The following is a 13803-nucleotide window of genomic DNA, read 5'->3' as shown; positions in this document are numbered from 1 at the left end:
ACTCATCTGTAACACAGGTGGTGGTCGCCGTGCATTCTCTAAATTCAGTAAATTACCATGTTAATAAATGATATAAATACAAGCTAAAACCGTTTGGGTTCGATAATGAACCCCACAAAACTAACTGAATATATGGAAAATGCCATACGGCCGGGCAGTTTTACAAGTTGCCGGCTCGATCATGCCACTCGCCACCTGCTTTAACACTTCTTCGGTGGTACTGTAGTTTATATTAAAAAATCCAGTCTTTTTGGCAAAAATGTGCAAATTTTCAGCAAATTTGTCTGATTGGCAGTTTGGTTACCCCGGTATAATGTTGTGCCAAATCATTTTAAGCATAGTTCTCGCTTAGTAAGCCTGTGACGTCAAGCAGGTATATCGGACCATGTGCACAATAATATGCGCTGGACAGTCTATTATGTTAATTTAGGCACTACAAATATTTCAAGGTATATGCAGTCATTTTGCCAGCAAGCTCGATTTCAATTTCGACATCCTTAAATGAAAACCAAACCTTATGCACAGTTTACACGAGGACTTATAGAACCGGGGCTATTTTTTCAAGACAGTACTACACTTTCCAGAGAGTTTCTCTGGAATGTTGATGACTTTTGCACACTTTTGTTATGTATTTACCTGGTTATGGTTTTATAGGTCACAGGGGGGCCCCAGATATAGTTGATTCAGATCATATTGCTGGAAACAAAATGTCCCCATGTAAATTGCATTGCCAGGGAAAGTCATCCATAAAAATAAAATGTATGGTTATTATGCTGGCAAGGGTAAAGTCCTCATGTAAATACCGCTTTAGAGGTTTTCACACCAACAGTTTCAAAAGTCAAGGTCAGGACAAAGGTGATCATTATAAAAAACAAGGAATTGCCTAATGTATGATGGAATAAACATGTTGTTTATTTGAGGGTACTCTAGTTTATTTGAAGAATATCTGACCGGCTCTATCAAATCCGGGGACAAATCACATTATTGCCATTTCATGATTTGAATAAAAAGTAAGCACTAGACAATAAGCTTTAAAATGATACCAAAATTATATAAATAGCATCAATATTTTTCACGATATGGATAATTTTGTAAATGAAACCTTGATATTTTGCCAAATTGCTATTCTGAGTAATTGACCAATTAGTTTCCTGCCTCACACAGGATTAAATAGGGATTATCTGTTAATTATTGATTAAATAATGCTTTTTTAATCCATACTTTTTTAATCCATACTTTTAAGGATTTGAAAGTCCACTTAGTCCACAGTCAAATGCCATAAAATTAAAAATTCCAAAATGTATGGGATTGTCATCTTTAAGGCTTAAACTCAAAAACATGTCTGGCGACTTGTTCCGGGTTTTGTAGGAGCTGGTCACGCTCTGCTACATGTGTCTCTTTTTACATTATAGTTAGTAATAAATACCAGACTCATCCTAGGTGGAGGTCACTTCATATCATCCCCAAGTCACATGGTTTATTAGGAATACAGAGAACATTCCTAAACCATTGACTTGGGGATGATATTAAAGCAACCTCCACATGAAATGAGACTGGTATTTATTCCTAGCTATTATGTGTAAGAAGAGACACATGTAGCAACTGACAAGTGCATCGTTTTGATATGGATGCACACATGTGAACAGTTTAAAGTTGAATTCAGTAGCTGGAGCAGGTTTTTTAATCACAACTATAATTGAAGACCGAATTAAAAAGACTAGTTTGCGTACAACGTCCTGTCAACTAGACCAAAAATGCCGTACTGCGCAGGTCAGCAACCAATCACGTCGCGCCTTTGCCCCGACGTCAGACGCAAACTAGTCTTTTTAATTCGGTCTTCAATTATACATATTCTATCAAAATATTGATAAGTTGGTTCTAGGTTTTCTATGTCCAAAATAAAAACACTGTATAGACCCAGCAGATAAAATACACACACACAATGTCATGTTCATGATTATTGTTTTATTTTTCTGAATCCTTGCAATGAGAGTAATAATTTGGTGTGCTTGTTAACCAGATTTGAGCAACTTTGAAATTTGACCACTGTGTTGACCTTTAACCTTGAATATGGCCGGAGTGCCGGGAAGTATTTTTTGTTATCATCTTGAATGTGTTAAAGGACCATAAAAGGAAGCTAAAAAGTTGGTTTGGTAGAGTCCGGGGTCATCATTAACTTCTTGTAGATACCGTACTAGATGGGGCAAAGTTATTATTGTCTAAAGACCTATGTGAGACTGAGGTCCTATTTTTTGGTTTCTACATTAAAATTATTGTAAATTCCATCATTTTAATTAGTAATTATTTTTGCTATTGCAACTAATTCAATTATACTATAGGTCTTTATGGGGGTGAAAGTTTTCAAAATGGTTTTGATTCAGCTCAACTCAGACAAGTATGAAGAAATCTTTGTAAATTTCTAATATGAATTATGATGAAGAAATTGTATACTTTCAGCAGAAAAATATTGAAGTGTCAAAATAAGAAGAGTGCAACAAGTAACAGCATATTATGAAGCGTTATATGATATTATTTTTGGTGCATCTTTCTTCCTTCTTCAGACAGTTGACATATGTATACATATATCTTTAAACAAGAATTTCCACTTGCAGTGGCATCGATTTCTTTCTGACATGGGGGGGGATCCGGAAAAAATTTCTTGAAGTATAGTAAATCCAGCACCTTTTGGCGACAGGTGTCATAATGTGCAGAATTAGATAGTGCATCAATTAAAAAAATAAATTTACCCACATATGGATTAGTTTTAAAATTAGGGCGGTATACACTGCACTAAAATCGAACACGCACGATTCCCACTATACTATAGGTATACGGTCTTTCGAATAGTGACCCGGTACTATGAATTTACCTTGCTCGATTTAAGCTGTACGTGTGCACCTGCAAAACGTGCACCGTATACCCGAATAGTATACTTCTATCTGATCGCAGCCTTATGGCCATGGGTAACAAATGGGTTAGCCTTGGAAGTTTGTATCTTTGCTAATTGGCAAATGAGGTATAAGAATAAATGTGCAAATAAAGCAAGTGGAAAGAGACCCACTATTTACTCTTGCGCGTATGTGTATGCAAATTATTAGGCTAAAAAAATAATGCTATGTCTCAAAGCCCATGGCAGTTTAAAAAACGAATGAGGAATGCAGTTTTTTTAAGATTTTTTTTTCAAACTTAATTTTGAATTAAGATGTCATTTGCGAGTGTTCAAAAGTACACAGCAAAATATTATAAAATTGTGGTTCATTTACACAACTGAAGTACAAATATCAATTGTTTTATACCTAAACAATGCGAGTATCAAATCAAGTAGCCTATATTTTCTTCAAAATATTTCTCAGATTAAAGGGAAATAAAAATGAATTTGCCGTTTCAGCTGAAATGGACTTGCTAAGAAAACAAATGTGCGCCCTATATAGCTTCATTCTGTAAACATATATATTTTAAAACACTTAATGTTTATCCCTGATAGATGTATAATGAACCAAATAATGAATCAAAAACATTGATGACACATGTTTTTGTGTGTGTATGCATTTGTATAAAATAGTAAAATACACAAACAATTTTACAGTCTGCAAACCACATTTATTTGCATCATAAATTTATTTTCATTTTCCGACCATTTGATTGCATCATAGATTTATTCTCAATTACAATTTACAAATTTTATATTCAGTACAATTCACATTTCAAATAGTTCATGATAATTCCATCCTTTTTTTGGTTGCAATTTAGAAGCCTGCAAAACATTAGCCTTTCAACAAGGCTCTGCCTGGACCACCACCGTAGTGGGAGCGCCACCTATAATATTCCACTGAAGGCAAAGCCTTTTAGCACTTATTTTGTGTGTTTTGTTAGCCTTTGAATTCCGGGAGATTTCTCCCGGAAGAAAATAAGACCGCTGATTGGCTGCCGATGATGTCATACGTTCTGCCTTAAAATAGATCGCCAAAAACTCATTCATAAATTGCGTAGTGATATCAAAGGTGAATCACATAGTGCGCATGTAGAAATGTGCACGCTGTGTCAAGAGGTCAGATCTGTTTCGCCGGCATATTTGAGTTTTACAGCGACGGTAAATTTGTTTACATATTTATTATTTATTCCTGAACTGGCCTACTTGCTCGTGAAATACAGCCATTTAATATAAATATATGGTCTCTATTGTTCAAGTTTTCCCTCAACATGATCAACGATGAAGCCTGTTCAGAGGCTGCTACTCGGGCCGGTACGCTACGGTCGAAGCCTGGGAAGCTTACAATTCAGTGGGATTTTCAATCATTCAATCTACGACGAACAAAAATTTCAACAGTAGTCCTGAAATGATATCGGACGACCAGGAAACATCACTTTTTATGTCAGACTTCTGCACAGAGGAATTGTGTGGACAGTCACAGACTCACAGTGGAGTGTTTGTCGACGAAGCCCATGTTGGTAAACATGTAAATGGTAAGTCAGTATGACTGAGATTCATACTATTTTCATACACATGTACACAGTAATACATTTTGTACAGGAAACAATGTAAGGGACACTTCGTAATACACCATGTTCACAGTGACAGACAGTCACAGTGTCATCACCACATTAGCAATTTTAACCTTTTTATAGCTCATAGCCTCGGGTGGTCTACAAGTCTGACCTGATGATCCGTTAAAAATACAAAAAAAATCCAAAACAAGAACTAGAACAGATCATTTCACTTTTCAAATAATCATTCTTGAAATTACCTAAATTGCCCGCGCTAAATTGATTCACTTTATTTCAAGTTCAGTATGTTTTTTCGCACTTGTGCTGACAGGCCGCCCTTGTGTGAGTATGCTCTTCGCCAGGCCCGTACGCAGGGGGGTGCGACCGCACCTCCCGAAGTATACAAAACTCTTAAAATTACAGAATTTGTGAGCGTAGCAAGCAACAAAAAAATCATGTTTTTTACGCTTTTTTGGTCTAAAAAGGTCCAAATTTGGGGAAGAAAGTCCACTTTACACAAAAAATGAAATAAAATTTAATCTTTTTACCGATATCCGATCCGATACCGATATTGTAAATATGGATTCGATATCCGATCCGATAAGTGGTTGAGCAAATTATGTGTAGTTCAGCATGCTGTGTATTTTTACCGATCCATAGGCGATAGGCTTGCAATTTTGTTCTGTTATATCTGAATTTGACAATATTTTTACAAAGCATATGAATGCAAGCACATAGCTTGGATAGTGACATTTTCATGTTTTTTCTTATTTTTTCAATTTTTTTTACTCTCATTATCTGGTTATTAGTCATTACTTATAATCACAATATATTTTCTTTTTTAATGACAGGTATTCGCCATGGTCTGGGCCTCTGGAAGTTGTTATCTTTGGGGATTCGCTCATTAATACTTCGATGACGATGAGGACATTTTTTGACATACAAAGACATTATCAGCTGGACTGAGTTGGTCGTACATGGCACTCCATACTGCAAGACGGGCAACTGTTTGAACATTGCAGACGGCTATTGAATATTATGATGTCAAAATACTGCAGGATTTAAAGGCCATGGGAACTGTTCAACTGATGTATGACATCAATTCCCAATTAATTTCCCGATCTGTTGAGGAATTTACAGTTGTGTCCAGCAATTAGTCCAAATCAAATTTGTTTGCTTGTCCTCGTCCGACCGACCTTCTTGGCAGACCGGACCGTAAAACTTTTCTTTTCTTTTTTTTACAAAAAATGTGTTTTTTTAAATTTAATTTTTCGGATATGTCCATGGAAATACAGCCAAATGCTAGAATCAGTCATGGTTGACTTGGTTGAATTGTGTCTTTAATAGGTAAAGTTACGGTATAATTTGTATTTATGTCAAAGTCTATTAATGATTTCAAAATGGATACAAATCCAGTGCATTTTGAAATCATGTTTATTTCTTTATTTATTTTGCAAAGTCAACCATGAATGATCCCAACATTCAGCTCTAGGTCCAGGGACACTCAAAATCCATAAAAACTTTACTCATATGTGGAACTATAGGCCTACTGACTCAGGGAATTGTGGTATTAAATAAAAATAAAAAATAAAATACTTTTCCAGACCGACCGATCCAGCTTCTTAGAGTGATCTGTATGGATTGTATGGACAAGCAAACAATTTTTTTTTGCATTAGGGGAATGTACCCGCATACTATTAAAGCTTCTCATTAACAATATCACCCCCAGACAGTTCTGACTTGTACATTGCCAGAAATTGACTTAACGTTCAAATGTTGAAAAGTTTGTGCAGACCTGGGCACAAATTATTACTAAATGTTTGCAGACTGTGAAACACTTTGAAAGCCAGACTTTTCTGAACATAATCTGAGGGGTACTATAATTTGCAGAACAAGTTGTTGATGAAATCATGGTGTTATGTGCCTGCCTTTGACAAGGCAGAAGGAAGTGTGCAAAGCAAAAAGCCAGAGAAAGACTGTTATTTGCAGCTAATAATTATTTAATAATTATTTAATTTTTATTAATAATAATTCAATAATAATTACTGATTAATAATATTTAATGATAAGTTCATAATTAGTATTATACGTTCCACAACTGTTTGGAGTAACCTTTATTTTTGTGCAATGCAATTATTATTGACAAGCTCACTCACTATGCAGTTAGGAAGAGATCAATAATACATGTACTTAATTTCTTTACCCATTTCGGACAATGGTCCAATGACCTACAACCTTTTCCCAACACTCCAAAGGGTAATGGAATCATTCCGAATCAATTAAAGCTTTTTAAAAAATGTAACAGAAACTTGGAAATTCATGTCATGTGTATCATTTTTGTTGTATGATTTTTTTTTCATTCATCCATAAGTAGTATACGAATAGAATTACTGAATGTTTTAAAAAATATACAAAAAATAATGTTTTTAAAATACCAAGATGCCATGGAATTCAAGATATGACAGAAGGCAGTACATTTTGCAGCTTCGGGGTGCACCATTTTAAGACGAAAAAACTTCGCTCGCTAGCGAGACGAAAAAATATTTCCGCCTCTAGTGAAAAAACAATTTACCTCACTGATGATTTTAAAAAAGTTCCCCACCCAACTCTGTATAAAGGTATACATTAATTTGTTTAATTGCCGCTTTTTGGGTAGCGAAAAAGAATTCCACCAGCCCCAAGTCCCATGCCCCCCTGAGTATCGAATGGTGTGTTCCTTAATGGGCTGTTCAATTTACCCCTGGTGTAATTTTTTTTAATGGGGTATTAAAAAAATGCTTGCCCCTCTCGGCATTGCCAAATTCGTACAATTCTGCAGTGGCGGAGCAAGCTTTTTTTTTTTTTTCTGAGGAAGGTGTAATAATTCGAAAATTAAAATAAAATTCAGTGATTTTTACCCAAAATAATGGATTTTTTAATGCTTAGGGGCTGGCATTTTCTTCGGAAGGGGGGGTCACAAATATACTGGGGGGGGTCATAGAATTTTGAGACCAAAAATAGGGGGGTTATAATTTTTTAACACCCAAAATAGGGGGGTTATAGAATTATTTAGGGCTGGTGACTTAAAATTTTCGCGCGCTGCTCGCGCATTCTTTAACTTCGCAGTCGAAATGTGCGTACAATCTATGCACAATTTTTACACGCTCCGCGCGCCTTCTTTATACTTACAATAAAAATTTTACCGCGCTCCACACACTTTCTTCACTTTTAAGTTTTGACGCGCTCCGCGCCTTAGTTCCGGCAATGAATAATTTTTCTTGAGTCTGTGTAGTTGGAAGGGGGGGGTCATAAAATTTTTCGACCCGCGATAGGGGGTCGTAAAAAAATTTTGCCCGCGATAGGGGGGGGCATCAAAAAATTGACTCCGGTCACCGACATATTTGTGACCCCCCCTTCCGAAGAAAATGCCAGCCCCCTTATTGCTTACTGGGGTAATACAAAATGGGGGGTCCCTCTTGCCCTCCCCCACTATGGGCTGTCAGTCACTAATTGCTTCCCCCCTCAAATTGTATTTTAAATTTATCTTGAACCACTGATTTTAGTCGCACACGTTTCATACTATTTGCCCTTTATAATAATTATTGTTATTTTTTTCAATAACAACCCCTCCTACCCCCCCCTCCCCTCCCCCCCTCCCCGTTTAGTACATGAAGTATTGAATGTTCATCACTTGGATGACCTTGGGAAAAGTCCAATCAGAGTCGAAAGGTCGCGACCTCCTGCTTGTGGTCGACCATAAATAACTTGTCATGGCAAACTGGTGAGATGGAGGGGACCGATTGCGGGTCCGGTAAAATAAACCGTGGTCTTGAAAATCTTAAGAAGTCCTGGCTAAAAACTATGCTATTTTTCAGGAAAAACATATCAATCTTTGATATTCTGAAGTATAAAGTTGTTGGGCAAAGTGAAACATCGTTATTTAGACTGTATTTGCGAAGGAAAAATCCCGGGAAAAATACGATAATTTTTCATTAAAAGATCGCCACAGCTGGTTTACACACGCAGCAGAGCGCTGTACCGGCTTGAAAATCATACCGAATTTTCGTATTTTATTATTCAATTTTGAATCCAAAAAGTCAAAACCTGCCTGTTTAACCATATTTTGGACATGCTTCTGACGAAATATTATTTTCAATGTTTTTTTTCCCTTGCAATATAAATACGATCTTCTCTGGACTGGAATGGAACTTTTTTTACTACGGAACTACTTGTGTTCAACAAAAATAGGGCGGTACTATTTTTGGCTTTCTATGACGACATCGTTTGATTGACATTCGATGCTTGCACAGAGTAAACGCTATATGCGCAAAGACCTCGCGGCTTCGCCGCTCGCTGTCGCGCCTTCGGCGCTCAGCTCGCGGCTTCGCCGCTCGCCCCCCCTAGGATCGCGAGGTCTTTGACAAAGACTAGCAAAACATACAGGTATGTAATAATTAAAATGGTACTTTGTTCTTACATAATGAGACAATTTCACAATTTGTTTGACACATTTCAAACTTAAATTTGAAATAATCATGACATTTAATTACTCCTTAGATTGCATACGGTCAGTGGGCGGAAAAAACCTCATATGTACTTTTGGCCCTTGAACATGGATAAAGCCTTGTAGGTGTAGACTTTATATTGAAGAGGTTGCTTCATCCATGTTCAAGGGCCAAAAGTACATGCAGACAACACCTCATTATTTACTTTTGGCCCTTGATAATGGATAAAGCCTTGTAGGTGTAGACTTTATATTGAATGGTTTGCTGCATCCATGTTCAAGGGCAAAAAGTACACGAGGTTTTTCCCGCCCCGTGATGATACATTTGTATGCAGTCCAACCTCTCTTACCCAGACCTCTTATATACAGATTTCTCTTTTATTTAGTCGAATGATCTTCAAAAGAAAACTAATATTAAAGGTTGATGGTCTACCCAATTTTTTCATATGGTATTTTGTATCTAAATGTGAGGCCTGCCACTGAAACAAGCGGATTCAAAGTCTTACAATTAACTTGCCCAAGTAACTTGGATATTGTGTGTCACATGGGCACACACATTGGGTAAGCCTCACCCAAGGATCACTCTACTGATGTTGAATCAAAATACATTGGATTATGTGGACAAAGAAGCATTTTTGGAAAATTACCTTTGGCCTACGACATAAGCTTACATAATACCTCACTACTCATGGACACTTGTGTCCAGGTTGCATGGACAGGAGAATTTGAAAGTGGGAGCAATTTGAAAAATTTAACCAAAACTTTAACATACACACCACACCTAATTCTTCCAGGTACACAACAGTGACCATCAAGCTTAAACAAGAACAGGTGAAGTCGTTGTCTGCATCACATACTGATTTATTTTATTTATTGTCATCTAATTGTGATGAGATACACTGAGCAATTAACTTTATATATTAATTGTGAGGTATTATCACAATATTACAATCCCATGTACATTCATGAAGAAACAAACATGCCGCAAATTATATAAAATAACAATATATAACACAACAATGATAATAAAAATCACACGAGGCAGCCTTTTGAGATACAACAGTATGTGATTCGGACAACAAAGTCTCTGCTCCTTCTACGCCATCGGTGACCAATAGCTCAATGGGTCAACTGCTTGTTGTCATGACTGTTGATCAACCAATCAAGTGTGATTGTTTATCGTTTTTCCGTTCACGCTCGTATACACCCGGTACAAAGCACTTAACTCTGAAGATTTAGGAAATATAGTTTCCAGTAACAAAACCTCCAGCTTCTGATATTGCTTTCTCAAAGGAAAGATAAAATCCTGCTAAACTTGACCTATAATTTTAAGATATATATTATTCATAATAAATTATTGCTTCTTGGTCAAAATCAGTAAAAATAAATACACATGTTAATAACAAAAATTGTCTTTATGTTCCTAAATGCATCATCAGTTTTGTTCACAGCAGGTTCTTTGAGATTCATCTCAGAATGTACATACACACTGGTATTGGGGGTATTTCATGGTGGTGGGGGGGGGGGGTAAACAAAACAAAATTATGGGGATGATAACACTGATATCCAAATTCAAGTTCCCTTCAACCCACAAATTTAAGTTGCTATCAACTGGGAGTCAACTAACTATTTGGAAAATAGCAAATTCTGCTAATATTCTGTATACATGATTCTCTTTTGACGTTTTAATTGAGGCTTATTTGGACCTATTGTAAAACCCAACTTGCCAAACCTGAGAAACAAGCTCTGTACCATGTATATGATATAAATGACCCTATGGGAAAAACAACCTGTACAAAAAATATGGATAAGCTGGTCCCACCAAAAAAAAAAAATAGATCAAGGAGTATTCAGACTAACATCCCATCTTGTATCATGGCACTGACAGCCAGGGTAGAAACATGTTCCAAAAGAAATTCTGTGTACTAAGCGAATCCCAAGAACCTTACTGTTGCATTGCATGTAATCTTATCAATTGCCATGTTAAATTTATCAGCACCACTGTTGACTACAACAACTAAACAACAAAAATATGTAAAATGGTAAACAATAACAACAAAATATATTGGCAGATTACAATAAAATCATAAATACATACATGTACAAAACCACTATTTTACTTACAATTAAATAAGATATTTGACAGGAATCAGAAATAATTATATATTATTATGAAAATGTAAGACCAGTGACAACAATATCTTTTAAATTTATATACATGTGCATGGAAAGTGTATGGTGGAATTTATTTTTAAAAAAACCCCATCAGGTTCGAAGAAGGCAGTTTGGTGGGTAACACGAAAGCAAGGACATGTTGACAAACAAACAATAGAAAAACACCAAGTTGTTCAGACAATGTGCATCTCATTTAGAATGTTTCTAATGACATTCATAAAATCACTTAATCAAAATGGCTACAATATTGTATTGAACTAACACTGTGTTGGTCATATGGGCAAATATTACAGTAATTTACATATCTTATTAATTTTTTTTCTCTAAGTTAGCTCCCATTGTATGTAGGAATGTTCTACAGTTTACAATAATAAAATTAAGGATAAATCTTTTTTTTATATACATGTGTACATTGCTATAAACAAAACCTACATACAAGCACATTAATTGACTTGCTTCCACATTTACATATTATTGTATTTAACATCCTCGAGTTGATGACTTTGACTGGAGTTACTTTACACACACCTTGGATGACCATGGGAACTGGGCAAAAACATCCATGATGCCCCTTGGGTTTAGGTAAAAAATTAATGCATCGATCATTGGCAGCACAAAGCAGGAGTGTCAGAGGGCATTGCTCATTTGTAGCAAAATTTGTTATTTTCTACAAATTTTCAAATATATATTTTTTCCTTTCTGCCAATGCAGATTCATTCTCTAAATCAAATCTTCAATCACCTTTTTTTCAAAATGGACATAAGGCCTTGTGTTTCTGAGCTCTATATATGCTTGAAAATTAAATCCTACAGTAAGAATTTCATTTGAACAACACATGACGATTGCTCGCATATACTGCGTGTCGAATGCCCGCATATGTGACGCAGAGTTAAATCCAACTCATTCAATTGCTTGGTATTACCAATGTCTTGATTGGTCCCATCAGTATTTTCACACACCCACATTTTGTCCTTTGAAATATGATCATGTTCTACTGTGTTTATTGAAATGAAATTCTTACTGTACCAAATACCTATGCCCTATGTGGAATTGTGCATGTGTGTAATTTTAAATTACAGATATGTGTTTAATTGGTTAAAACTCAGTCATGGTATTTTCCACATTGACTGCTTGGAGCTGAAACAATTCAAGTACCTTTGGTAAAAATAACAAAATCTGTCTTGCAAAATTTGAAAATATCAAAATATTTCAGGGAATTTTAGAATCGGAAACCTCAGAAACATGCACTTGTTGCTTTCAGTTAGTTCACATTACAATATACATACATATTGCTGTATTTCAAATATTTGTAAAATAGCTTTGTTAGTGACTATACTTTGATCAGCTCGTAATCGGCGGGAATTTTAACATTGCGGATTAATATCAATATATTTTATTTAGAGAATTGTCTTATGACATCTCGCCAGAAAAATCACAAATTATTAATTCAAGTCCTATACTTGTCTACTTTCTTTAACATGCACATTTTAGATCTTCCAGATGAACAATATCACTCAAAACGTGGATCTACTTTTTCGGCGATTACGAGCTCATCAAAGTATACATATGGGGAACTCAGAATGCCAATTTGATTTATGGAGTACATAAAATAATATGCATATTTTTATTTAATTACTTATAACCAAAGATTCCACTTAGTCACTCTTTATCCCTTTATATGGACTCCATGGAACAACACAATTTATATTTCTGGTAGCTTAAATTGTTAAATTAACTTCTAATCTTTGTCTGAGGAATTTACTACAGGGAGCCTTCATAAAATTACGTCTAGTAAAAGTAACTTTTGAACGGTTACTTGAGTTACAAAGGTTTACAAGTTTCGTGAAATACACCCCAGTATTTATAAAAAGGGGTTAAAATTGCCCTGTACTTAAATGGGTGCTCTCTTTTCAGGTATCATTTGTCATTATTAATTTAAACTATTTTGACACTAAATAAAATGAAAAGTGTCAAATTTTTCCGCCTTCACATGAAATTCGATGAAAGAAAATATAAGTCAAACCATGTTGACCTATAATCCATCTTATATACTTCACCACAACAGTTATAATGTACATACACATACAACAGGCAATCTTTGGCTTTGTCTTTTGCATAAAAATATAATCATTGAGAATTGCTTTTAAAAATAATGATATTCAATATTAATGAATGTGCAATCTTATCTGATATTACAAAACATTGATTTCAATTGGATAATAAGTTCACTACATATTACAAGTAAATTAAGCAAATATCAGTCTGCTTAGTCGAAGAACTGAAATGCCTAAAAATTCTTAAAAATATACCTTTCCCTATGTGACATGATCTATGTCCATGGAGGCCAAAGGAGACATTTTTGAAAATTGAGTTTCATATAATTATTACCATATACAAACATTAGGCTATTGTGATGTCTATTTTCACATGTATTTTATTGTTTTTATACTCCATCCGCCTTTAGCCCCCATGGACTAGATTGTGTCACAAAATGTTACTGAAATCAGGAAATTTCCTGAAACTGGCATCTCTGAGATGTAGAGCTACAGTTACATTACCGTATCAGTAACCATATAATAGATGAATAGATTTGAATTTGGGACTATTCACCACACTGTGAGAAATCAAATTAAATTGAGGAACAAGTTTGAGATGTAACA

This window comes from Amphiura filiformis, chromosome 1, assembly GCF_039555335.1.
Source record: "Amphiura filiformis chromosome 1, Afil_fr2py, whole genome shotgun sequence".
NCBI lineage: Eukaryota > Metazoa > Echinodermata > Ophiuroidea > Amphilepidida > Amphiuridae > Amphiura > Amphiura filiformis.
The sequence above is the reverse complement of the archived record's forward strand: the minus strand, read 5'-3'. Positions refer to the sequence as shown.